General features: G+C 49.8%; 1 protein-coding gene and 1 long non-coding RNA gene across 2 annotated transcripts in view; one reads left to right on the top strand and one right to left on the bottom strand.

The window, feature by feature from the left end:
- Window positions 1-6,037, bottom strand: part of LOC125943150 (uncharacterized) — a 37,937-nt gene extending 31,900 nt beyond the window's left edge. The window contains exon 1 of the long non-coding RNA XR_007465597.1: window positions 5,927-6,037. This is a non-coding gene — a long non-coding RNA (uncharacterized LOC125943150). The remainder of the gene's footprint in view (window positions 1-5,926) is intronic.
- Window positions 1-25,584, top strand: part of LOC125943522 (uncharacterized) — a 1,494,167-nt gene that overhangs the window by 341,402 nt on the left and 1,127,181 nt on the right. The window lies entirely within an intron of this gene.

Raw genomic sequence — 25,584 nt, 5'->3', positions numbered from 1 at the left:
ATAACCCACAAGTTTTAAAGAACACCGATACGCAAGCTCTGACAAATTTGCTTGGAAGTAAGCATATTAATTCGATTTGCCTTTTCGGCCTTTGTGTCGTGATCCGCAATTTGGCGGGAAAACTGCCATCATTCCGTCATTTAAATTGCTCTATTATGCGCGCTGGAAACAAATCCGCAGGGATGGTACTCAAATTAAGCTATCGGACTACATAAGCAGTAATTGTCTTCGTGGAGCGAGTTTGGCAGGCGTGCCTGAGGAGGAGGAGGAGGAGGAGGAGGAAAAAACTTTATTCTGACAGGGCATTTGGCACCTCCCGGGTCCCCTGGGTCCCCGCGCGACCCCACCACACTCAAACGTTCATGTTTAACATGTCCATGACGCTAGCAGCCCGGATGGCGGCGATCTTCTGCCTTGCCGGGTCCGTGGAGCGCAGTGAGGTCTCCCAGTCCTCCCAGGTTTGGAGTGGTGTCGGGCCGCCAGGGGGAGGAGAAGCCGGAGAGGCCAGGAGTATGTGGGTGAGGTTTGCTTTCGGCGCATTGCACAGAGGGCAGGAAGGTGGGATGGGTCTGTAGTGGGAGAGGATGGATGGGGTAGGTAGGGTGTGCGTTTGCAGACGGCGCCACACGTGTTGCTCCCTGGTAGTGAGGGAAGAGTGGGGCGGTGGGTATATTTGCCTCTCGGCGCGAGCATTCGCGATGAGCTCAGCGAAGGTACACGCACGCTCTCTCGAAAAACCCCCCATGAGGTCCGCCTGTGCCCGGTTTCTCGACCCTCGGGCTAAAGAATCGGCGGCCTCATTGCCGGGGTTTCCCGAGTGCGCGGGCACCCAGATGAGCTCAGCGCTGCGGGAGAAGGGGGGGGGGGGGTTCTGGGTCAGTATGTGGAAGGTGGCAGGGTGAACTCGGCCCCTAGCATAATTTAGCAGTGCAGTTTTAGAGTCACTCAGGATGTAGGTAGCACTGGAGCTGCCGAGCGCTAGCGCTATAGCGATCTCTTCCGCTTCCTCTGGGTCCGTTCCCTGGGGTAGTTCCTTTATTAGTGGAGGTGTGTTCAGTGTGTAAGCAACCGCTGTGGCTCCGTGCTGATCGCATGCAGCATCTACCCATATTGTGTTCTGTTCATCGCCGTACCGTTTATGAAGGGCTGCTGCTCTGGCTTTCCGCCGCTTGCGGTTTTGGTCGGGGTGCATGTTACGAGGGAGCGGTAGAATGCGTAGCGTTTGACGAATTTCTGTAGGAAGGGCTTTTAGGGAGTCATGATTAGCAGGGATGCGAATTTCGAGTTTTGAAAGTATATGCCTCCTGGTAGAGGTACTGGCTAGTCGGAGATATTGTGCCTGTAGGTGTGCTTCGGTTAGTTCTTGTATGGTGTTATGCATGCCTAACTCCGCCAGTCGTTCGTTACTGGTGCTTTTGGGCAGGCGGAGCGCAGCCTTGGTAGCTTGTCTGATTATAGAATTTATTGTTTGGGTTTCGGTTATATTGAGGTTGAGGTAGGGGGTAGAGTACAGTACTCTACTCATGGTATACGCTTGTACTACTCGCACAGTATCTTCTTCCCGCAGGCCGTGAGCTTTATTTGTTACTCTGCGTATTAGCTGCGTGGTAGCTGCTAGCGTGCTCTTTAGGCGTTTGATGGTTTCGGTATTTCTCCCATCTTGTTGCAGGTAGAGGCCAAGGATTCGAATGGTGTGGACCTGTGGGACCACCCTATCATGTAGGTAGATTCTAATAGGAGTATGATACGTTCTACCCTTTGGCGGGATCAACAAAAGTTCAGATTTTTCCGGTGAGCAGGTGAGGCCTACCTTGGTGACCTCTTCCTGTATTACCATTGCGGCTGTTTGCAGTGTTTCTTCGATTTGCGCGTCCGATGCATATGTAGTCCATAGGGTGATATCATCCGCGTAAAGGGGAATTTGCTGTAGCTTCCGCGCGAGCGGAATAAGTACTTCGTTAAAAAGGAATGGGGACAGCACTGAGCCTTGCGGTGTGCCTACGTTCGGTAGTGTGTAGCGGCGTGTACGAAGGTTGTCTACGCACATGCTGGCCGTTCGGTTTTGCAGGAAAGCCTTTATGTAGTTGTATGTTCGTTGGCCAACTCCTAGGTCTATCATAGCCTTTAGGATGGCCTCGTGCGTGACGTTGTCGAAAGCTTTCTTGAGGTCAATCGCCAGCACCGCTTTAGTGTGCGCAGGTATGAGGGGGTCCAGAATAGCTGTTGTGAGTTGCAGCATGGCATCTTGCGTGGATAAGCCCGATCGGAAACCAATCATTGAGTGTGGGTATTGACTAGTGTCTTCCATGTGACCGTGCAATCTAGCTAGGATGACGTGCTCAAAGAGTTTGCCTAGGTTGGAGGCAAGGGAGATGGGGCGCATATTTTCTGGGGTAACTGGTTTGTTAGGTTTCGGTATTAGTATGAGCCTTCCATGTGTCCACTCCTTTGGCAGTGTGCCGCTCTGCCAATGCTTGTTGAAGATACCGGTAAGTTCTTGCAGGGAATTGTTGTCTAGGTTTTTAAGAGCGGCGTTTGTTATGCGATCTTCGCCTGGCGTGGTGTTGCTGAGTCTATGAAGTGCTGCTCGGACTTCTTGTATAGTTATGTCCCTGTCTAGTTTATTATTTGGTGGGCCGGCGAAATTCGGCAGTGGAGTGGAAGTGCCCGGCGAGGTGTGTAGGCTCTTAAGTTTCTGTAGTAGCGAATGCGCGTCGTATTTATGGTTGTGTGTTAGTCGAGCGACAAGATTTCTAGTGTGTTGTTTACTTTTCATGGGATCAATTAGATTTTTTAAAAGATGCCACGCTCGAGCGGTACTGAGATTGCCTCTGAGACCCTCACATATCTGCTGCCAATTCTGTCTACAAAGTTGTTGGCTGTAATCCTGAATTTGCTGTGCCAGCTCAGATATCCTGCTTTGGAGCTTCTTGTTGCGTTTTTGCTTACCATATCTTTTCATGAGACTTTCATGCGCTTCTATTATATGCGCCAATTTTGAGTCCATAACTGGAACTTGCTGTTCTGGGCTATATTCATTGGTGCACGCCGCTTGGTCCTCGAGGACTTGTGCTGTCCAGGTTAGCGCATCCACCGGCCCTGTTTGTTGGTTTGTTTCCCGCCGTTTTCTAAATTTATCCCAGTTGATTAATTTATGCTCTATTCTTTTTCGAGACGCTTGGGGACCTGAGACTTGAACTTCAATAATATAATGGTCACTGCCTAAAGTATGTGTTGTTCTATTCCATTGAAGGTTGTGGATGCGTCTGCCCATCCTGAGATCCGGACTTGTGTCCATCATTCCTGTTGTACCTTGTCTGGTGGGGCAGTCGAAATCATTGTACACCATGAGCTGGGACTGTTGAGCTTGTGTCATGAGAACCTCCCCTCTGCCAGAAGTTCTCTGGTATCCCCAATCGATGTGCGCGCAATTAAAGTCTCCGGCCACTATTATTGGTGTTTTATTTGCCGCTGCGGTAATTTGCGCTATTAGTTGAGCGCAGCGCGTTGCTGCCATACTCGGCGGATTATATATATTGGCGATGAGTAAGGAATCCTGTTGAATGTCGAGTGGGATAACTTCAAGGACTACGTTTTGTACTATGTGGGAGAATGAAAGTTGAGTATGCCTTATGAACCGCTTGATAAAGGTGGACACAACCGGAGTAGTATCGTTTGGTGAGTGATAAGCAGTATATCCTGGGAGAGATATGCTTGTTTTAGGGTCCTGTAGCAGAATTAGGTCTGGTGGGTGTTCCTCATTTAGTTTGAGTTGAATTAGCGCTTCTCGCTTACGGTGTATGCTGCGACAGTTCCAGTGCCAGAGTTTTAAAAGGGGAGGAGTCTTAGAATTAGATGAATCACCTGCCATTTTGCTGCCCAGAAGTTTGGGAAGTGGAGGGGGGATGAGTGGTTTGGGGTAGGGGCACCGCCTGCATTTGGTTGGTTGCCTCCGCCACCATTAGGCCCATCTGTGTCCTAAGCTGGGTACAGAAGGTATCTAGCTTGTTCTCTAAAATTTTGAAGCGTTCGTCAATGAGGCTGTCGATCCGAGCTTCGAGAGTTGGGAATCGAGCCTCGAGTGTTTGCAGGGGCTTGTCTAGGAATTTGCTTAAATTCATCGCACATCTGCTGTTGGAAGTGTGCTAGTTTCGCTGTTAATTTTACCTCAAGTTTGGCTTCAAATTGAGCCTCCATCTCAGCTGTTTTGTCTGATTGCTCCAGCTCTGTTGTTTTGGCTGATGGCGGAGGAACGTCTTTTCTCTTCTTTTTTGTAGGTGGGGTGGAGGTTGAGGTTTCTGCGGGAGATGAACTCTGGGTGTCTAGGGGTAAAGGGTGACCAGTGGGTGGGTGTGAGGGTTGGGTGATGGTTTGGGTGACGGGTGATGGGTGGGGTTGGGTGATGGCCTGTCGCAAGCTTCTTACCTCCTCTCGAAGACGGATCATCTCCTCGTCCAGGGGGTCTGGTTTGCGGACGATTCGCTCTGCCCATGTGAGCTCCTCGGGGGCCTTCGGGGGGGCTGATGGATTCCATCTTGGAAAATCTTCTGGGTGTAGCTGGCGTCTTCCGGTTGTTTCCCTGTTTACCGGTGGCTTCGTTGTTTGTTGTCGCTTCGTTGCTTTACACCATCCTGTTCCTGTAAGGTGCTCTCCGCCGCACAGAATGCATCGGGGCACGCACTGCCGTGTTCTGTCTTCGCCGTGATCTTCGCCGCATCTTGGACATCTCGGTATTTTCGGTTCTGGACACACATCATATCTGTGTCCTGGGGCGCGACAGTTCGTGCAGGCCTCTGGTCGCGCCCTATATGGCGTGCACAGGTGTACTCCCCCATAGTAGATGATTCTACGGGGGATGGGTCCCTGGGCAAAGGTTATAAGGATGGATTTAGACTTGCCCATGCGTCTTGCTAGTAGAATGCCTGCTTCTGGATTTCTCGCTTGTAGATCTTGCAGAAGCTCTTCTTCCGTTTCATCCCAAAAAGCATTCGATATCACGCCTCTTACTGTGTCCGCTGCAGGGACTATGTACGCTGCCACCCCATACACTTTTGCGTTTAGGGTAATGCTTCTGATTTTAACCAGGTTAAGGGCTGCTTCCTGGTTAGTGGTGGCTACTGTGCACGTGTTGTTCATTGGGTGCACGCGTAGTTGCACTTCTTCTCCCATCGGTATCTTCGCCGTTTCGCAGAGGCATCGGAGCAGCAGCTGCGGTTGTATGTTGGGTAAGAATAGGCCTCCCTGTGAGCGGAAAACTACCTTAATCGCATGTTGTGGCAGTGGAGCCATTTGACGACTTTTGCGCTTCACTTGCTGCGTTGCACGCAAGTGCGCCGGGTTCGGGCGGTACGTCGGACGCCACGTCGACGCGGGGAGCGTTTCGGTGCGTTCCTCGGATGCCTTCTGTTTTCCGCGTACCCCGTTTGTATCTTCCATTCGGGCTTTTGACTGGGACTTGCCTTGATAGGTTCCGATGATCTTAATCCAGTCTGCTGGGTCGTAGTCCTCTTCTCGGAGGGTAGTTCCTTCGACTTGTACTTCCATCATCGTGGGCTGCCGGTGATTCGCCGAGCTAGGACTCGCGCCTGGCATGGCGCGGCCTGTACGGCGTGTCGGTCTTCTCTGTCCAATAACTCACGTTTGCTGGACGATATGGTCGCCAAACTTGGTGAGTGGCCTCCACTCACCTTCGGGTAGCTACACGGCAAGTTTCTTGAAACGGGATGACAATTTACCAGAAGGGAAGCATCGGTCTCACGGAGCCGATGTTGCATGCGTCCGCACTCGCCCGTTACCTGGACGCGTCTCCCGTGCCTGAATTGAACTGAATACGTAGGGCAGCGTAGCGGTATCCTACCCGACACAATGATATTTTTGGTTTCACTGAACAACAACCGTAACGAGCTCATAAATATGCAGCACTGACCTTTGTTTGCACCTCCTGGCAACTCCACCACTCCGCTTCGTTGTAACGGTTCCCGCCAAACTGGCCGACAGGACACCACCGTAATTTCTAGCAGTTCGCATCAGGCGCGCAAGCGCCACTACACTGTGTCTGCCACTGCGTGTCACAACGCAAACCGCGCCGACGATAAAGTGGCGCCGGCGAGCCGGCGAGGAGAGCTCGTCAGACGTCGCGCTTGCGCATGTGGAGGTAGCGATTGAGTGGGTGATGTGGCCCGGGGCCAGCCCGCGGAACAGCGCGTGAAAACTGCGCGGCCTTCGCCGCTTTTTAGGGGCGAAGCTCCTTAGGGTGTGGGTCTGTCCCTCCTCTGTAGTAGTAGTAGTCGTCGTAGTAGGTAGCCACGTCTACTTTTATGAGAAAAAAAAATTCCGAGAGTTGTGGCCGTAGCGGAATCGAACCAGGGACCCCTCGCTTCTGAACGCGTGGCGCTAACCACTATGCCACGAAGCTTTTTTTTTATTGCCGAAATAACACGTTACAGGGAACAAAACTTGGCAGCCAGACTTTGGCTACCGCGGCTTTAAAATCTTTTCATACAAGCCAACACATCAAATACAGGGATCCAGTCTGGTGGATCGGCTAGAGCACGATACACATCTCGCACACGCACAACACTTTCGATAAAATGTTCGCGAACAGGGCGTACATTTTCATCAGCATGCCGATATTCCATTCTCGTTTTCCACAAGGCGTGGAGTCCCAGGACCATGATCAAATCGTACGGAATATCCTCGGATACGTCTACCGGCAAGAAACGAATGCCATATGGGTCAAGGGGTAATTGTTTCTTTAATGTGCGCTGAAGCACATCCCAGTGAAATATTGGGTCCCAACAATCTAGAAATGCGTGCTCGATCGTTTCTGGTTTCTTGCATAAGGAGCAGTCAGTTGTCCAGGGTACAAGGATGCCTTTATCTTTAAGCCAGGTTTTAACAGCTAGTGTGTTCGTGTGCAACTGAAAGAAGAAGGTTTTAACTGATGGTTGTATAGGCATTTTCCTTACTCGTTTCAGCACATCCTGTCCTGGGCCTCCGCTATGTGGGATACGGTACAAGGGCTCTGGGAGCATGTTTTCCACTAGGTCCTTATATAGTTTTTCCTTCCTAACATTAAATAAATACTCTAAAGAAAATCGTGCGTTCAGCAACCTGAACGAGAGAACCACTTCGCGTAGGTACCCGGTTACAGAACCGTTAATCATTTCACGCGACGACACTATAAGTTCCGGGAGTAGTCGCCGCAGCCTCATTTGCATGACAGTACGGAGTAACTGGTGATTTTGATCCCGTAAATACACAAATCGTGAGACAACCTGTCTCAAAAACAAATGAACAAGACCAAGCCCTCCTTTCTTAACAGGGCGAAACAAATTCGTTCGGCTAGTCCGCTCCCAGGTGGATGCCCAAATAAAAACAGCAAAAACACGGTGGAGTTTTTGTATGCTAATTCGGGATGCACATAACACATTCATCACATACCAGATTTTCGAAATGAGAAAAATGTTGCAGACAGTAGCCCGTGAAAAAATAGCCAATTGCCTGCCTTGCCACGCAGTAGACTTTTCTTTCGCGCATTGCGCCTGGTCAGACCAGTACGCTTCTGGCTCACGATAAGATTCAAGTGGCACGCCTAGGTAACGCGTTGGAGTTGTCGACCAACGTAAGCGAGAGAAGTGCTCTGGCGTGACATTCCAGTCGCCATGCCAAAACCCGTAACTCTTATCCCAGTTTATTTGGGCACCGGTGCAGTCACAAAATTCACAAACGATATTAGTGGCTTGATGCTCTCACTGTCCGAGCAGAATACGGCAACATCATCTGCGTAAGCCAAAATCTGGACGTGTGCTGTCTGCAGCCTGAAGCCCGTAATAGCTTCACTGTGGTCAATGGCCAAACAGAGCGGTTCGAGATAAAGTGCGAACAGCAAAGGTGACAAAGGGCATCCTTGCCTCACTGAGGAGCGAACGTTCACGCTCTCCGTAAGGTCACCGTTGACTATAATACGCGTGGTGCAGTCCGTGTACGCCATTCTTACGCCTTCTAGTATTACATGGCCAACATTTGAGTGTTCTAGAATGCCGAATAAAACCTCGTGCGAGACACGGTCAAAAGCTTTTGCCAGGTCGAGCTGTATCATTGCCACGCGTTCGCCTAAAACATCACAACATTCAAGCACACTTCGTGCTACGTGTATGTTTGTCACTATGCTGCAGCCTTTAATACCACAAGTCTGATGTGGCCCTACCAGTTTTGTAATAACCCCCTGGAGTCTTCTGGCTAATACCTTCATAAATATTTTATAGTCAACGTTAGTGAGGCTGATCGGACGATAAGAACCCACAGAGAGACGTTTTTCCGGGTCATCACTTTTGGGTATCAGCACAACGTGTGATCTTCTGAAAGACAGCGGAACTCGCTTGCTGTCATAAGCTTCAGCGAAAACATTAAGCAACAAGGGAGCGACCCTACCTTTAAAGGCTTTGTAGAAGGCGGCCCCAAGGCCATCGGGCCCGGGCGCTTTTCCCGGCGTCAAGTCGCCGATTGCATCCTCGACTTCCCGTAGAGTAATCTGCTCTTCCAAACGTGCTTTAACGTCATCGTCCAGCTTCGGCATAAACAGTAAAAATCTCTCCCGAAACCCTTCCATAATGTTCCTTTGTTGTCCAAGCAGCACAGTAAAATGATCAGCTATCACGCGCATGATCACCTTCCTATCCGACGTCATATCGTTGCCACTAGCTATTTGACTGATTTCGCCATTTGACTACGCCACGAAGCGCACATGGACAGACGCACCACGATGGCAATAAATACCTAACATTAACGAAAGACTGCGCGTTTCTAACGCGTTTGTGCTAGCGCGTTACGGCCCGTGCAAGAAGCTGGTGTAAGACGCTGTGGCCTCTCCGCCTTACCCCCGTATTCATAAACGCTGATGGCGTCGGCAAACGCGGTGCACGTTCCGGCATGTGTAAACGGCTGCGTAAGACGCTGTGGCCTCTTCCCCTTAGAGTACTGCACGTTTCTAACGCGTTTGTGCTAGCGTCCCCTTAAGCGGGAGATGGTGCAATTATAATGAAGGGCGCTGTTATAAAATAGGAATGACGTCACATATGGCGCGTGTAATTGGTGGAATTCAATCGTTCGATTTAGTGCGGCGAGACTGGGCGAATGACACGGAAGATTCACGGTTTACCGATGATTCGTTCCCTCCGGAGGTTCGCCCACTCATCATCATTCACCCCGTGGATATGCGGTGTTTTTTTTTATGTCCGGAAATGACAACGCGCCGCGCGTCCTCAGGGCGCAGTGTTTAGATATTCACACGGTAATATATATATATATATATTGTACTTAATACATACAGTATATGTAATACAAATGTTAATGCATCTTATAAAGATATAAGCAGACCGCTTAGCACGTTAATTTCAACTGAAGTTGTTTCGCGCTGCTGGTCGTGAGCGCGCGCAATAACCGCACATGATTTCTGAAGAAAGCTTTTTAGCGTTGCTGTTTACAATAAGCGCAAAATGTACGCTGCTTCATTTGCTGCGTTTCCTTGACCACAGCAAGCCTGGTCTTTACGAAAAAATCCGGAGTCCCCCACTGCGTCATGCCTCCCAATAATATCGTGGTTTTGGCACGTAAAGCCCCAACAATTATCATTATTAGCACATCAACACAGTTTGATTTTTGACAGTAACCGGTTTTCACAGGATTACCCCTGTTAGCAATTTGTAGTTTACTTTCGCTATTTGTGCACCGTCGCAGCATTTACCATCTCGAGCGAGTTACGTTCGGGACGTGCTCGTCGCCGAAAGCGACTGCGCGCTTCTTACACTCCTGGTGTGTCGTTTTGCGCAGTAATCTTTGCACGCTTCGCTTACACCGTTTCAGACAGCGAGCGCTGTCTGAAAGCGACAGCGAGTGGCATTTGTTGTCTGTCACTTTATTTTAACGCTAGTCCTTGGCGTGCTAGAGACCTAAGGTGGCAGCGAGGTTGATGTAAATGAACACTATATAGTGTGTGTCCCAGCTAGCCCGGGCCAAGCTAACTACAAAAAAAAGGAAAAAGAAGATAGGACGATCAGACTAATAACGCCAGATATCATAACGCGAAAGACTGGTTTTGGCTCCTTAAAAAAAATGTCACAGTTTCGCCCTAAGGGCGAAGCAATGAATGCGATAGCAACACAGCAATGTCATACGAAGTAAGGTGAGCGGCTTTGGTAGCAATATGAATTGTAGTAAACATGAGCTGATTAAGTAAGCAGGTGTGCTGCGGCGTAAGTAGACCGACATGAAGAGAGACTCGATGACCACGAGAAGGCGCGTGTGAAACGGTGGTGTTGATGAGAAGCGCTTCCCGTGGGCAGCGCGCGTGTGAAGGGACACACCTGTAGCGCTGCACTGCCGATCCGGGCAGCATTACATGTGTAGCGTGCGTTGGAAAATGTGGCCCGACTATTACTAACTGAATGAACAAGCGTGGTGTGAGCGCGCACAAACAAACATGAATAGATCACACTGAATGACTGCAGACAACGACTGTCAAAACGCTGGCAGCAAGCGCATATATATGCCGCAGCAGCGGGCGAAGGTACGTGCGGTCTATCGCTTCAACAGAAACTGAGCGGCGAACGCATAGTGCATAAAGGTCAGAGCCGTGTGGAGATAAGAGACGGTGCGGCGAGCGACGAGCGCGGTTGTTGGCAGAGGAAAAGTGCGCCCCCCCCCCCCCCCCCCGCTCCCTCCGGCGCTGGCTTCCCGCTTCGTTGCTTGCGCGTGGGAGATTGAGTGCGTTCGCTCTCCGTGATAGCGCGCGTCCCAGCACGCTTCCGCTCGGGCATACGGCGCGCGGTGAAGATTTTATCTATACGGAACCTCACGGCGACGGCGACGCCGACGGCAGAAATCCGGTTGATGTGTCCATATAATTGCTATCGCAATAAAAAAAAAGAGCCGTAGGCGCGTCGCCGTCGCAGACCGCTTAACTTTCTCTACGTCGTAGGCAGAGGTCACGTGAGAGGTCGATGATGCTGAACATTATTTTGCGTTCCCGACAGCTAAAAAGTAGAGTTCGTAGTTAATATTACTGTTCATAAATAAAAATAATAACTTAGCACAATCTGTCATAAACTAAAAAAAAGTTGTCGCAGTTTCACCCGAAAGGCGAAGCATCAATTGCGATAGCAACTTAGAAGAGAGCTATACGGAGTAAGGATAGTAGTTTTATCCGCTGTACAAACTTGGACATGCAGCAGCACCGGCAACACACAGCACTGTTGTCGACGCCGTCGGCGTTTTGCCCGCGTTCGCACAAAATGCGTGCGGCGTTGGTGACTGTTGCCGGAGCCTCTGATATAAATAGGCACTTGGTGTCGCAGGTAAACGTCGCCTCCCTTCCCTGCCCCCCCCTCCCCCGCGGCCTTTCGTGCGTCAGAAGAAGGCGCGTTTGCTCTACATATATGGTGATTGTAAAGGAGGAAAGAGACGCCTACTTCTGCAGCCCTTAAGGGAGCGCGGCACAGAACGCGCGTTTGTTCTCCGCCGTGCGTTCACTCCCCGTGAAAGCGCGCGTCCCTCGCGCCCTTTCACTCGCACATACAGCGTTCGGCGGCGCGCGGCGATGATGATAAGTGGTTCTTGAGGGAAAGGGAAAGGTTGGCGCTATCTTCTGCAGCCCTTGAGCGACGATTTCATCTCCATTGACGTCATACGGAACCTCACGGCGACGGCGACGCCGACGGCAGAAATCTGCTTTGGAGTGTCCATATAATTGCTATCGCAATAAAATGTCACAGTTTCGCCCTAAGGGCGAAGCAATGAATGCGATAGCAACACAGCAATGTCATACGAAGTAAGGTGAGCGGCTTTGGTAGGAACAACACGCAGAACTGTTGTCGACGCCATCGGCGTTTTGCCCGCGTTCGCTCAAAATGCGTGCGGCGTTGGTGACTGTTGCCGGAGCCTCTGATATAAATAGGCACTGCGTGCCGCAGCTAAACGTCGCCTCCCTTCCCTCCCCCACGGCCTCTCGCTCGTTGGAAGAAGGCGCGTTTGCTCTACATACATGGTGATTGTGAAGGAGAACAGAGACGCCTACTTCTGCAGCCCTTAAGCGAGCACGGCGCAGAACGCGCGTTTGTTCTCCGCCGTGCGTTCACTCCCCGTGAAAGACGCGCCCCTCGCGCCCTTTCACTCGCACATACAGCGTTCGGCGCGCGGCGACGATTTCTTCTCCAAATGACGTCATACGGAACCTCACGGCGACGGCGACGGCGACGCCGACGGCAGAAATCTGCTTTTGAGTGTCCATATAATTGCTATCGCAATAAAATATAATGCGACGCTCTTCGATATAAACATGACAAATTACTCGTGTATACCCAGCGGAAGGTGTGGCACAGTTTATTAGGAAGTAATGCACCAGCCCGTTTCAAAATAGTTTTGTTTTTCCTCCTAAACGCCAGCACTGCAGGAGAACAATAAACAAGGGAGCAGCAGGAGACGGAAGGGCCATTCGGTGCGCTACAGTTACCATGAAGAAATCAATGTTTACACTGCGAATTTTTTCCTTTATTGAAGTGCATAATTTAGAAAAATATTATATCAGTATTAATACACAGAGTTTACTGCAGCTACTGCGAAGTATTTCATGTTCTCTAAGGTTAATTTCGTTCCCCACTTCTGAATCGTATAGAGTCGACCGTTCCCTGCAAACTGATATTTTTGTTTGCTTGTGGAAATCAAAGAGCCACCACGAACAGGAAAATGCAACCACACTTGCATGCGTATAAGCATGCACAATGTGCCGTAACGTGACCCAAGGGTGCATTATAACTTAAAGCTGTAGTCACTGAACTATTGCTTAAGCGTTGAAAACTGTGTACGTACTAGACCACAGGACGCAAATGGCTGAACGTTAAACCAAAGCCCTTGTTTATATGGTGCTACTTGTTAGTGAAATGCACAACACGTGATAGCCTCAACAATTATTTTGTAGCCGAGGTGTCCAGAAAAGCGCGATGTCCACCAGAAATGCTTGAGCCCAGGCAGTTATGGGCTTCGTCCAAACAGCAAAGTGGCCACCGAAAGACGCCAGACCTTCAAGAATTCAAGTTATTGATTATTTTCAAGACGTAAGATTGCAAGACGAGCCAGCTGGTGAACATTCGTCATTGAAACGTAAGCGCAATTTGAGACAAGCGCAAGAGAGGGCAACGACACCAACGCTTTGGTGTACTGCGCCTCTGACATTAGTGACAGAAAGACCAGGTGAACGCCGCAGACCGCCTGACAAGAGGTTCCTGTAAGTTCTGCTTCTCACTAAGAGATATCCTTTGCTTGCGTCGTTTAATCTTTCTACGGCGTTGTTGAACAGAGATTTTTTAAATGTAAAATGACATCACTAAAAATTCTCCTTCACAGCTTATAAATGTCAACTGCTGTAAGATAGCTTCACAGATACAGCGTAAGTTTCTGCAATTTTATATGCCATGTGTGTATGGGCCAAGGGCATCTCCGCCAAAAGAGCGCCAACTTTATATGTGGCGCAAGGCACTCTTCACTGCAGCGCACCAGTTATGTGGAACAAGACACAAGCAAAAAATATACAAGCGCACTGTCTAGAAATTTTACTGGAACCAAGTGGAACGGTAACTGGACCATACACCGCCTCCCCCCCTTTACTGAGTTCCTGATAAGTAAGATAAATAAAAAGAAAACAGAACGAACGTTCCACATAAGATCCACTTATACGTCTGGTTCCACTTATTAACAGTTCGGATCCAGGTAAAAATATGTGGATCACCTTTTTAACTGGAACTTGTATGGAACCAGATTAAGAGTGCAGAGAGAGTCGGCGTCAGAGGCCGGCACGGCGGCGCGTATGCGCCGCAGTGGGAGAGTAGTAGTAGTGGTTTATTAAGGAAAATGGCGCTTATTTCTCTGCCCAATAGGGAGCACGGCGCAGCGTTAGGGGAAGGGGAAGTGGGAGATAAAGATGTGAGGAAGGGAAGATAAGGAGAAGCATCAGTAGTCTCATCCAATCACGGAGGAGCCGGTGGTGAAGGCGATGGCCTGCTGGGGGCGAGCGCTTAGCGATGGGCGGTGATCCCGTTCGACTCCACAAACTCCAAGAGGCTATGGAGAGCTCGGAGGTGGAGAGTCGACGGGAACAGGAGGTCGCTGGTTGTCGCAGCAGCAGACCCTGTTGCACTGTTTCCTTTAGGACAGCGGTCCTGTGTCAGCACTGGGCAAGCACAGAGAAGGTGGTCGAGGGTCTCAGGGTCGCCGCAACCTTCGCAGACCGGTGAACTGGAGCGTCCCTTGGCGTACAGCCGCGCCGCCGTCCAGACACGGCCCGTGCGCAGTCGAAGCAACGTTGTGCGTTCCCTCCTGGTAAGGCCACCCTCTGGAAGTAGCCTGGAACCCTTGCCGTTTGCCACTCTGGCATCCGGGTGAACGGTTGCGAGCAGTTTTTTTCAGGCGCTGCTTCGAAAAATCAGAGGAAGCGACTGTTCGTGTGAGCGACACTTCAGTACTGTGGGCGGTTTTGGCGAGGGTGTCTGCCTCTTCATTACCGGCTATTCCCACATGGGAAGGTAGCCACTGAAACGAGATGGTGAACCCCGCGGCAGCCAATGCAGAGAACTTCGAGCTGAGCAAGGCCCCCGTAAGCCCCGATCGGCGGTGGTTGATGAGGCTTTGGAGCGCTGGCTTCTAGTAGCAGAGTACTGCCACCGGTTCCCCAGGAGGGTCCTCATCCAGGACATCGGCGGCTAGGTGGAGCCCCGCGAATTCTGCCGCAGTGGAGTTCGCGGCAAGGGGTATCCGACATTGTCTGTTGACCGCCCTAGCCGGGATGGTGCAGGCTGGAGCGGCCGATCCGTTCGCCGGGACTGATCAGGCACGCGCATGCACAGTCTAGGGTGCCTCGATGCTTGCTCGCCCATCTCTGCCCTTCCACAGGGAAGTCGCGTGTGCTATCCGCCGTGCGTTCGCTCCCCGTGAAAGTGCGCGTTCTTCGGCCTCGCGTGCTTTCACTCGCACATAACTGCCGTTTTCTCTCCGCCGTGCGCTCACTCCCCGTGAAAACGCTCGTCCCTCGCCCTCGCTCGCTTTCACTCGCACATAAAGCATACAACCAATGAGTTTATTTCTATTGCCGGACACGACGATCGAAAGGTGAGCCCTTAACAGCTTAGCTGTAAAATCGTTGTGTATAAATTCACCAGGAGTATCTGTGTCAGTTTTCTACAGATAGCCAATCAGGCAAGGCATCATAATATCACACCTATGAATCCGAACGACAGTTCCAGACACGAACAAAAAAAACGGACAGCCTAAAGAAACAATCACTAAAAGAACATCCTTGTACGTCGGAGTATCCAAGATACCGTTCAAGTGTCTAGGGTCCAAACAATGAAACACGCTTGAAACATGAAGGTAACCACAAGCAGTGAGCAGAGAGAAAAAAATACGCGCCATTCCACTGCTGTGAAGGTAGATTACCAGCGAAGCAGTTTAGCACACGACATACAGGTAACAAAGAATTTAGATCAAAGGTATGAGCACACTTTCTCTTGAGCGGTGACGGCGGTCCTCCTGAAAAAAGTCCCACGCACGCTCACTTTTATTTTAATCGGCGGTCTTCATCGGCCGCATACATTTGCGCGGAAGAGTACCGCCACCTCGGGGAGCTGGAGGAAACCCGACACACGCGACGGGACCGGCACCCCGGAAGAGCGGAAAGAAACTATGCACGCAAGCGCTTGGAACGACGGCAAAGAGAGGGTGATGCGAGCGCACATATAACCAACGCGGGTCGCACGGCGGCAAATCTTTGAGAAACCCTTATTATACACCTGAGAGTCTACTGATCATGAAAAGGGCACCAATTGGTAACTAATGTACTGAAAATGCATATCCAAGTTATGAGACCTATGAGCTTTTGCACAAAGTGAAGTGATTTATCTTCAAATTCGGGAGCTGAGTTTTTGCAAATGTAGATTTGTTGATGGACACGAAAAATCCTCGGAACCCTCGCCGAAACCAGCTTCTCTGTAAAAAAAATTATTTGCTGACTCTCACAGCTCAGGGAATGAGGGATCTAAGTCCCGTAGTGCCGGTAGAACTGCCGTGGATAAAGTAGACGACGTGGATGCAAAGTACAACGGCTTAAAAGAAAAAAAAACTCATCAAGAGTAAATAAATATAACTGCTTCAGGAGTCCTGTTTTTCTTTCTCTCATCTACTTTAGAACGGCCTCATACGTTCTCTCTGATTGAATTAATGCCTCTAATGGTTACTTTCACAGTGGCTACTTACTATCACACAAGCATGCAGCGTAGTGTGATCGTAGTGACGTCAATCGTATTGAGGTCAATTCGAAATCCAGCACCCACCTCTTGTTCCATGATTTAGCTACACGACAGTTATTATCTTCGTTCCCGTCCGTTGTCATCAAACTCAATGATAGCAATCGTTTTGCCTGGCTCGTAATAAGAGGGCATATACCCTGCATATTCCTCCTTGCCAGGTCTGAAATCCTGTGGTCGTTTTTTAATTTGTGGTTCCTCCGCTCTTGTTCCTCCCCTTCGACGACGACTGCTTCCTCTGGCCGCCTGTCACCGATCGCAAGAAGCATCGCTTTACCGACACTGAAATTACAACCAGGATATTTGACTTGTTTTATTGTATTCTTAATGGAATGCCAATTCGATACACGTGTTACCGTTGGTCGAAATGGCATTTGATGAAGCGTCTCTGGGATGTTCTTTGACCCTCGAACGTTCTGACTAAAGTGTCCGAAATACAATTAACGTGCTCTTTCTTATCCAAGGCTGGAGCTCATTGAATAAAAGGCCTGGTGCTGCAGCTTCTCCGGTTCCTGGTGCTATGTAAGCACACACACCCAATACGCTAGTAAGTACAACAGCACACACTTCACCATATTTGTAGATCTGCTGGACCAGGAAGACGACTTCCGTCTCCGCATGACGCTTGGATGCGTTGACACATTGGTATCCATTTACGTCGTACTGAGCTTGTGGGTCCATCCAGGTGTCGGTGAAACGTACCACGGTAGTTGTGCGAGAAGGAAGTCCTTTGCGACGTCGGAACAGCGTCCACTTAGAGATCGTACATTCACACACCCGATGGTCACGTAGTACTTGGCTGTCATTTTCTTGCACTCGGTAGTGATGGTTTGCAGACGATGTTTGCCAAGTCTCCTGAACTCATCAGCGAGACCACGCTCCACATCGTCCATAGTATGCTACAATTTGTGATCCCTACCTTTGTTAGTCAGGTACAGGCGTTCTATGCCGGTAACTCGGCTGAGGACGACGTTCACTAGCCTGATGTTGTGATTTTTAGTAATCAACAACCACTTCATCATAGGTGCCACTCTGGGACTTAAGAATGTTTAGGGCGGTGGCTTGGAAAACGGCGAATCGTTTGTGACTCACACTTACATGTCTCCGTCTGACGCCCTTCACGTGGACAGTGACAGTGGTCAGATTGATGGAAATCCATTTACCGCAGGTATCGGGATCGGTGGCTCGGTAACTTCGCTCATACAGCACGATCATACAGCACGGCTGCTGCGCCCACACTACTTGGCAACTCAATCTAAAGACGGAGAGGGTTGCTGTCAGTATCGCATTGCACATGTCTGAGGATGCCCGCACGAGCATTGACGAGGCGGTCGGAGACGTTGATGTCGCGAAAATGATGTAGGGCTCATTTTCCTCTTTCCCTATTATCAAGATTCTAGTTATGGCGTGCGCGTACTCCTCATCGGATCGGTGGCAACAAGTTGTATCCTCGGCAGAGCAATGTATGGCGTCGTCCACACACGCTTCAGCGGGGGTGATGTTATACACATCAGAATATTTGTTGGTGTAGAAGAGACAAACTGCGGGCGGGCGCTTCTGAGTGCCCCCTTCTGCTGTTACAAATCATCTGTCCATGAGAGATACCTCATCCTCATCAGATACCATACCTCATCAGTATGGTGGCAAAACCACATCTTTCACTTGGTAGTAAGCTAGATTATGCCAGGGCATATTTTCCGTGTCGAAAACGTTTTGCTGCAACTTCGATCGCTTGTACACATCCACCACTCTTACCGGTGGGAGCTGCATGGAGTCCCCTCAGAGTCTGAAATTGAACCCGCGACAGGGTTCTGCAAGCTTCTCAAAACACGCCCGGAGCCTTCGGTCGATCAACGCGAGCGTGTTCGCAGACATCAGGCTAACCTCGTCCCCGATGACGCATTTCACGTCGAGTTGGCGTCGCTTGCGCAGAGACCTCGGTCAGGATTCTTGCCGCATATGACCAACCTGAAGGTGGCGCGCATGGTGACTCAGCCGATGGCCACAGCAGCTTTTCTGTCGATATCACAGGCGACGAACGAGTTGATGCTGGTATCATGGTTGCCACTCCTGAACTAACAGTTGCAAAGGTCAGGAGGACAGGAGGACAGTGCGCTAAACGAACATTTTCTCGCTAACCGACTGCACTATTAAGCAATATTTGTCGGAGGTCTGAGTCAGGCGTAGTGAGGCGATGATGACTTCTGGCAAAAGCTCGAACTGCTCCGCATTCATCATTCGCATCAGTTCTAGGTATACGTTGGTGGGCATGACGTGGGTAGGCACCTTGACAGCTCGACATTTTAAGGCAACCGACTGAGCACCTTCCGGCGGTGCTTGTGGCGCTTTATGGAATGCATTCGTAATAAACTTCAGTTTTAAGTGCAGCGCTGTCCTGTGTGTTTCTTTTGCTCGCATGTGTAATTGCTGAACCCCCTAAACTGTCGCCAGGTAGACGTTTTCGAAAACGTAAGCCAGGGTAGCAACTCAGCCTTCTTGACCAAACCACGAATGTAAACTCTTGTATATCATGCGGCGCTTGATGTGCATAATACAAAACTTCATCTTCCTGTACATCTCGTGCGAGCATCTGGACAGTTGTGTCGACATTGATGGGCATATTCACAATCACTCCCTTGATGCTGAACTGGCTCCTCTCAATGTACAACAGCCTACGGATCTGCATAAAGGGGATTCGCGGTGACACAAGGTGTTCACTCACGAGATGAAGCTTCGGTAAATGCGCTGGTTTCTTGGGGGTACATATGCATTTGTGGTGGCAAAGTTCTGGATCCGGTATCTCCGGATATTCTGCATGCAAATGCGGTACAACTCTAACATAGAAACGTCCGTCTGAAACGCATCAGCAACACTTGCTTAAGAATATTCCTGTAAAATATGCTAAAGGTAATTCAAATGCCAAAGCCGATCGCATACAGAGTAAGAGTAGCCGAATGCATTCTGCGTGAAGCGTTTCTCAAATATATTCGTCGAACTGGACTCGTTGTTCCGCTTCGACACGTTGCCTGAGTCGTTTGGCTTGCGCTTCCGTGGCTCGAATTTCTGGAACTTCTTGCCGCTGTTGGCGTATGGTTTCGGCCTCACGTTCTCTTAAATCCGGATCGTCTTCACGTTGCTGACGCACCATTTGCGCCTCTCTCTTGCCCGGAAATGAGGGTATTTTTACCTACTCTGCCATTTGACTTAAGCCTCCCTAGCACGCTGTTCCACATCCTCACATTTCCGCCGCATTGCCTCCACTCCCTTGCACCAAATGGCGGGTCCACCGCCTGTCGTCACCACTTCGCTTCAACTACAGAAGTCCGCCACTCCGTATTCTCCCGGTGCTTTCTCCGCATGGCGTCAGCATGTCTGAGCTCCAGCCGATGAAGATGCACCATTGGCACCAGGTGACGAGCATCCCGCACTAGTAGACTGCACCGCATACACACACGCGTCTCATGAGCGAGCGCATGCTCCGGGTGTGTCAAGTGTCAAGATTACTTACGATGCTTCTCGGTGCGACGAAGTTGCTACAATTACAGGGTGCTGCGCACCTCATTGCACAAACCGGAAAGCAAATGCGAACGCATTCTTCTCAGTTCCATGTGGCAGGTCCGTCTCTGTCGTCCGTCGCCGTCTTAAATGACTGCTGCGTATGAGACGCCAGAGACGTGAGACGACTTGGACTAGAGTTACTGAATATGCTCCCTAAAAAGGGGGAACATATATAGTAACATTTGTTCGGACGACTCGCAAACGGCATCCATCGACCTATATGTAATCAGGCTCATCAGTCGGCATGTGATCGCCAGCGATCCGTCGCCAGATGTCTCTCATGTAGTTGCATCTATTCTTGTTTCATACTCTAACGTTCTAGTTTCGAGCACGGCCTCTGGCTTGTTGGCTCATAGAGTCACTTATGTAACGCCACTGAGGGTATTGTATTGCATTGGACAATGCGTAAATCTCGGTATGCATAAAGTGCTCATTGGATACAAAACATTCCGTCTATGACAAGCGGGATTGAAGCAGCATAATTTTGTAATTGAGCGTCTTGTCTATTTACATTACATTACCAGTTTTACTAGTGAAAGTGAACAATTCAGAGCCAGATCTGCGACTCACGAATCTGAGTATTCGACAATCTTGTGAACGACCAGCTTTTTCTCGCACCGGCTGTCTTATGTATTCTCTCACCCGCCATGTCTATCTTGTGATTGTGAAGCATATGTCCAGAAAAACAAGTAACACTCCAAGCAAAGTGATCGTGGCACGTAAAAATCGGTACTGCGGCTAGTTATTTTTCCAGTATAACGGTGCGTTCCAGAATGCGGAAACCTATTCGCGTCACGTACGAAATCTGATCATATAAAGTAAATATCAATCTCTCTAGCAATATTATCCAATGACAAAAGGCAATAAAATTTAGGACATATATGCCTCCTCTCGTAGTATATACCAGCTGATTAGCCGGTGAAAGAACTGTATCGTAAGAAGATACAAATGAGCACGTGTTAAATACACATAAAGATTCACCTTACAGATGTAGCAGTGCAGCATAATACAGCCTGTACAGTCCGCCGGGGTCCATCGAAATGCGAAGTATAAAAGTTTGAAGCCGTATCCAGCCTCTCTTACGCCAGACTTACCTCGATCTGCGCAAAATTCTTATTTTACACGTTTTGTGTAAAGCACGGAGTACAGATAATTTGTAGCACTTGTTTTACCCGAACTCGTTGTTCGCTCAATTTACCTTGGTAATCTTTCGAAGCACTGTGTCAAAAACGACGTGGAAGGAGCAATTTGCAGAACTTACTTTATCTAGAATAGTCTCTTTGAGGTTTCTTATATTAAAAAAATAGCGTAGCTTGCCCTGGATGCTCAATGCTAAAGAGAGAGCGAGCTGATGGGCACCTAGCTAGTCCTGGCTTTTGGGCTAGACTAAGCACTACCAAGTCATCCGCAGCATTTGCCGGAATTTATCGAATATTTTTTGATTGTGGATTAGCTATTGATTGGCTATCGATTGGCCATCGCAAGGTCACGTATTTCGGCTAGGCTAAGCTTTTCGGGCACAGCAGTTGCAGTGGACGGCACGCAGCATCGCTTCTTGCGCACTTGTTTTGCCAGTATTGCAGAAATACACCGTGCGGCCGTCAATCCGGCTGTTACGTCATCGTGGCGATAATTTGGACCGCCGACCCGATTTCAGGTGCTACCACGTGACAGACCTGAGGCCGGCGGACGTCAAAAGGACAGGCGGAACCTGGATTCTTCCCTTTTCGGGCACAGCACTGGCAGTGGACGGCACGCAGCATCGCTTTTTACGCACTTGTTTTGCCACTGTTGCAGGTTGGTGTTATTTTTGATTAGAACTCGCTCTTAAGATTCTGGCGTTCCCTGCTGCTGCTGTGCCTCTAGATAATCATTGTCCGCTGTTATTATGACTGAATGTTTGGTGTGCAATGAAGACATACGACCCGAAGAAATACCCCTTGTGTGTACAATTTGAAAATGTTCTTACCATGTTGGTAAATGTTCATGAATTACTCGGTCTGCCTTTCGCAGTAAAGGCGATTCCTTGAAAAATTCTTGGAAGTGGGCAACATGTCAAACGAAAAAAAGGGCGGTGCGTCATCTAATCTGTCTGTAATTTAAAGACTTGAATGTAAGCTGAACAAACTAAATGCAAACATATTGTTACGGGGTGTGTAGAAGGCGTTTATTGCAGAGAGCCATAGGGCAAGTGGGTGCCCATACTACACGTCGTCCTTCTCTTCCTCGCTGCTCTCCTAATGTTGTTGCTGCTGATGCTGCCGCTCCACTACATTTCACGCACTGTAACATGGCTCCTCTCGCAGACGAAGCCCACCGGGCGAGTAGTCAGTGGGGCTTTCGTTGAATAAACGGCTTCAGGTGGGCTACATGCGTGATGTCGGTCCTGGATGACCGTCTCCCACTGGAAGTGAGGCGCGCAATTCTATAATTCACCTCACTGAGACGCTCAAGCACAATAAACGGTCCACCATAGTCAGCGAGCAGTTTTTGACATAGACCGCGTTTACGCACGGGAGTCCATAGCCACACTAGGTCACCCGGTTCGTAAGTGACTTGCCGATGTCGACTATCGTATAGGGATTTGTACTGCTTTTGCGAAGCTAGAGTACGTAATCGAGCGATGAGTCGAGCCTCCTCTGCTCGGCAGAGAGTTTCCGCGATACAAGCGTCGTCGTGACTGCAAAAAGGGAAGATAGTGTCCAAAGTGTACCTCGGCGGACCAGCGTAAAGCAGGAAAAACGGACTGTATCCAGTGGTCTCATGTTGCGCGGTGTTGTATGCGTATGTGACGAACGGCAATACTTCGTCCCAGTTCTTGTGGTCCGAGCTTACGTACATGGAAATCATGTTCACAAGTGTTCTGTTCGTGCGTTCTGTCAGCCCATTAGTTTGCTGGTGATAAGGCGTTGAGTGTCGCACGTTGGAGGCGCACAAACGTAGTTCTTCAACAACATCAGCTGTGAACTGACGGCCACGGTTGCTAATGATCACTCGAGGGGGACCATGCCGAAGTATAATGCAATGCAGCATAAACTGGGAGACATCGCCTGCAGTTGCAGAGGGTAGTGCTGCCGTCTCGCAGAACCGAGTCAGGTAGTCGGCACATGCTATGATCCAGCGGTTGCCTGTGGAAGAACGTGGGAACGGTCCTATGAGATCGATGCCTACTTGTTCAAAGGGGGAACTGGGTGGCACCACAGGCTGTAAGAAACCGGCTGGAGCTTCAGTAGGTCTCTTGTGACTTTGACACTCGGCGCAAGTGGCTACGTATGTCTCCGTGGTCTTGCGCATTTGAGGCGAGCAAAGCCTTTCTTTGGCTCGATGGAGTGTCCGCGTGGAGCCTAAATGACCTGAAGTTGGATCATCGTGCACGACGCGCAAAACAGAAGAGCGGAGGGCTTCTGGCACCACCAGAAGAAACCGTGCACCTATCGCGGAAAAATTCTTCTGATACAACAGTCCATCCCGAACACAAAAATTACATGACGTCGACTCTCGCTACAGAGAAAAGTGGCTCGAAACTCGGGTCATCACGTTGCTCTCTTGCGAAGGTTGTGGCATCTGGGAAAGCACGGTGTACGGATGCGATGAGGTGGTCGAAACTGTCGGCGTCGCATTCCGTTGTACTAAGAGGCATCCGGGAAACGCAATCGGCATCAGCATGTCGTCGGCCGCTCTTGTAGGATACAGTGAAGCTGTACTCTTGCAGACGCAGGGCCCATCGTGCAAGGCGTCCAGATGGATCGCGAAGATTCACGAGCCAGCACAAAGAATGATGGTCTGTGACGATCGTAAAGTGACGCCCATACAGGTACGACCGAAATCGCTGCACCGCAAAAATGACAGCAAGACATTCCTGCTCAGTCACCGTGTAGTTACGCTCGGGTTTGCTTAATGACCGACTTCCGTAGGCGATGACGTGCTCTTTGTAATCCACGCGCTGAATCAGAACAGCACCAAGACTACACCACTCGCATCTGTGTGGACTTCTGTTGGCGCAGAAGGATTGAAGTGTCGGAGGATCGGTCGCGACGTCAGTAGAAACTTCAGCTGTCGAAAGGAAGCAGAAAAATCAGGCGTCCACTCGAAAGCGGCGTTCTTGTGCAGGAGGCTGGTCAAGGGATAAGCGACGTCAGCAAATCGAGGAATGAACCGCCGAAAAAAGGAGCAGAGCCCTAAAAAGCTGCGAAGTTGTTTGACAGACTGAGGTGGTTCAAATGCTTCAACAGCCTCTGTCTTCGCAGGGTCAGGCCTGATGCCGTCTTTGTCCACAAGATGTCCCAACACCAAGGCTTGGCGCTCACCAAAATGACACTTTTTAGAGTTGAGCACAAGCAAGCCTTCTGTATGCAGCTGAGTACAATACCAAGACGCGTGTTGTGCTCGTGAAATGTGAGTCCAAAATAATAACATCGTCGAGGTAGCACATGCATATCTCCCACTTTAGACCTCGCAGAATAGTATCCATGAATCGTTCGAAGGTGGCGGGTGCGTTGCACAAGCCGAACGGCATGACATTGAATTCAAAAAGTCCATCTGGTGTTAAGAACGCCGTTTTTTCCTTATCCTCGACATGCATCGGGATTTGCCAGCAACCGGATCTCAAGTCTACAGAAGAAAAGCAAGAAGCCGAATGAAGGCAGTCTAAGGCATCATCTATACGCGGAAGTGGGTAGACATCTTTCTTGGTAACATTGTTTAGCCGCCGATAATCAACACAGAATCGCCAACTGCCATCTTTCTTTTTAACGAGCATGACAGGTGCAGCCCAGGGACTCGCGGACTCCTGAATGATCACCCCGTGCAGCATTTCCTGAACTTGCTCAACAATTATTTTGCGCTCAGTCGGGGATACTCTGTACGGATTCTGTCGTATAGGGTGCGCTGCTCCGGTATTTATACGATGGCGTATTCGAGATGTCGGAATTTGAGACGTCGTGTCAGTCTGCGAAAAGTCAAACACTTGCGAGTGCTTGGATAGAAGAACATCCAGTAACGTGTAGCGCTCACTCGTGTTGAGCGACTTGCTCACCATCTGAAGTAGTTTCGAGTCCGATGGGCAGGGATGGAGGGACTCGTCTGCAGCTCCGAGTACAGCCAGTAACGCCGGTGTCTCTTCTTTGAAGAGAGCGAGCTTCATGCCAGAAGGGAGAAGTATGGGTTGGGCCGCATAGTTCATTGCCCATAATCCAGAGTGTCCTTCAACTACCGACACTAAACAATGCGGAACCAAAACGTTTTTCTTTACACAGGCCGAATGAAGCGGCTCCGTCGCGGCATCAAATGTGGCGAAGTTGGCACCAGAGCAAATGACCGGAACGCATACAGCGCATAGTGGGGGAATGACGATGTCCTCTGAAACACAAAAGGCACCTTCTTCACGTGGCGAGTTCTCCATGAGTCCTGTTATAACCTCGCGTTGTACCGAAAGCTCCCCACTTCGACAGTCCACGGTTGCTCCACACTCCTGCAAGAAATCGATGCCTAAAATAACATCATGCGTGGATCGAGGAATAACGGCGAATTCAGTGGTAAATACTTTGCCACACAAACACACATCCGCAGTACAAACACCAATCGGGCAGAACATGTCACCACTAACACTACGAAACGTGGAAATATTGTTCCACGAAAACATCACTTTTTGTCCCAGTAGGGCTTTAAAATTTAAGCT

Source organism: Dermacentor silvarum, chromosome 2 (assembly GCF_013339745.2).
Source record: "Dermacentor silvarum isolate Dsil-2018 chromosome 2, BIME_Dsil_1.4, whole genome shotgun sequence".
NCBI lineage: Eukaryota > Metazoa > Arthropoda > Arachnida > Ixodida > Ixodidae > Dermacentor > Dermacentor silvarum.
This window is presented reverse-complemented; position numbering and strand designations above follow the sequence as displayed.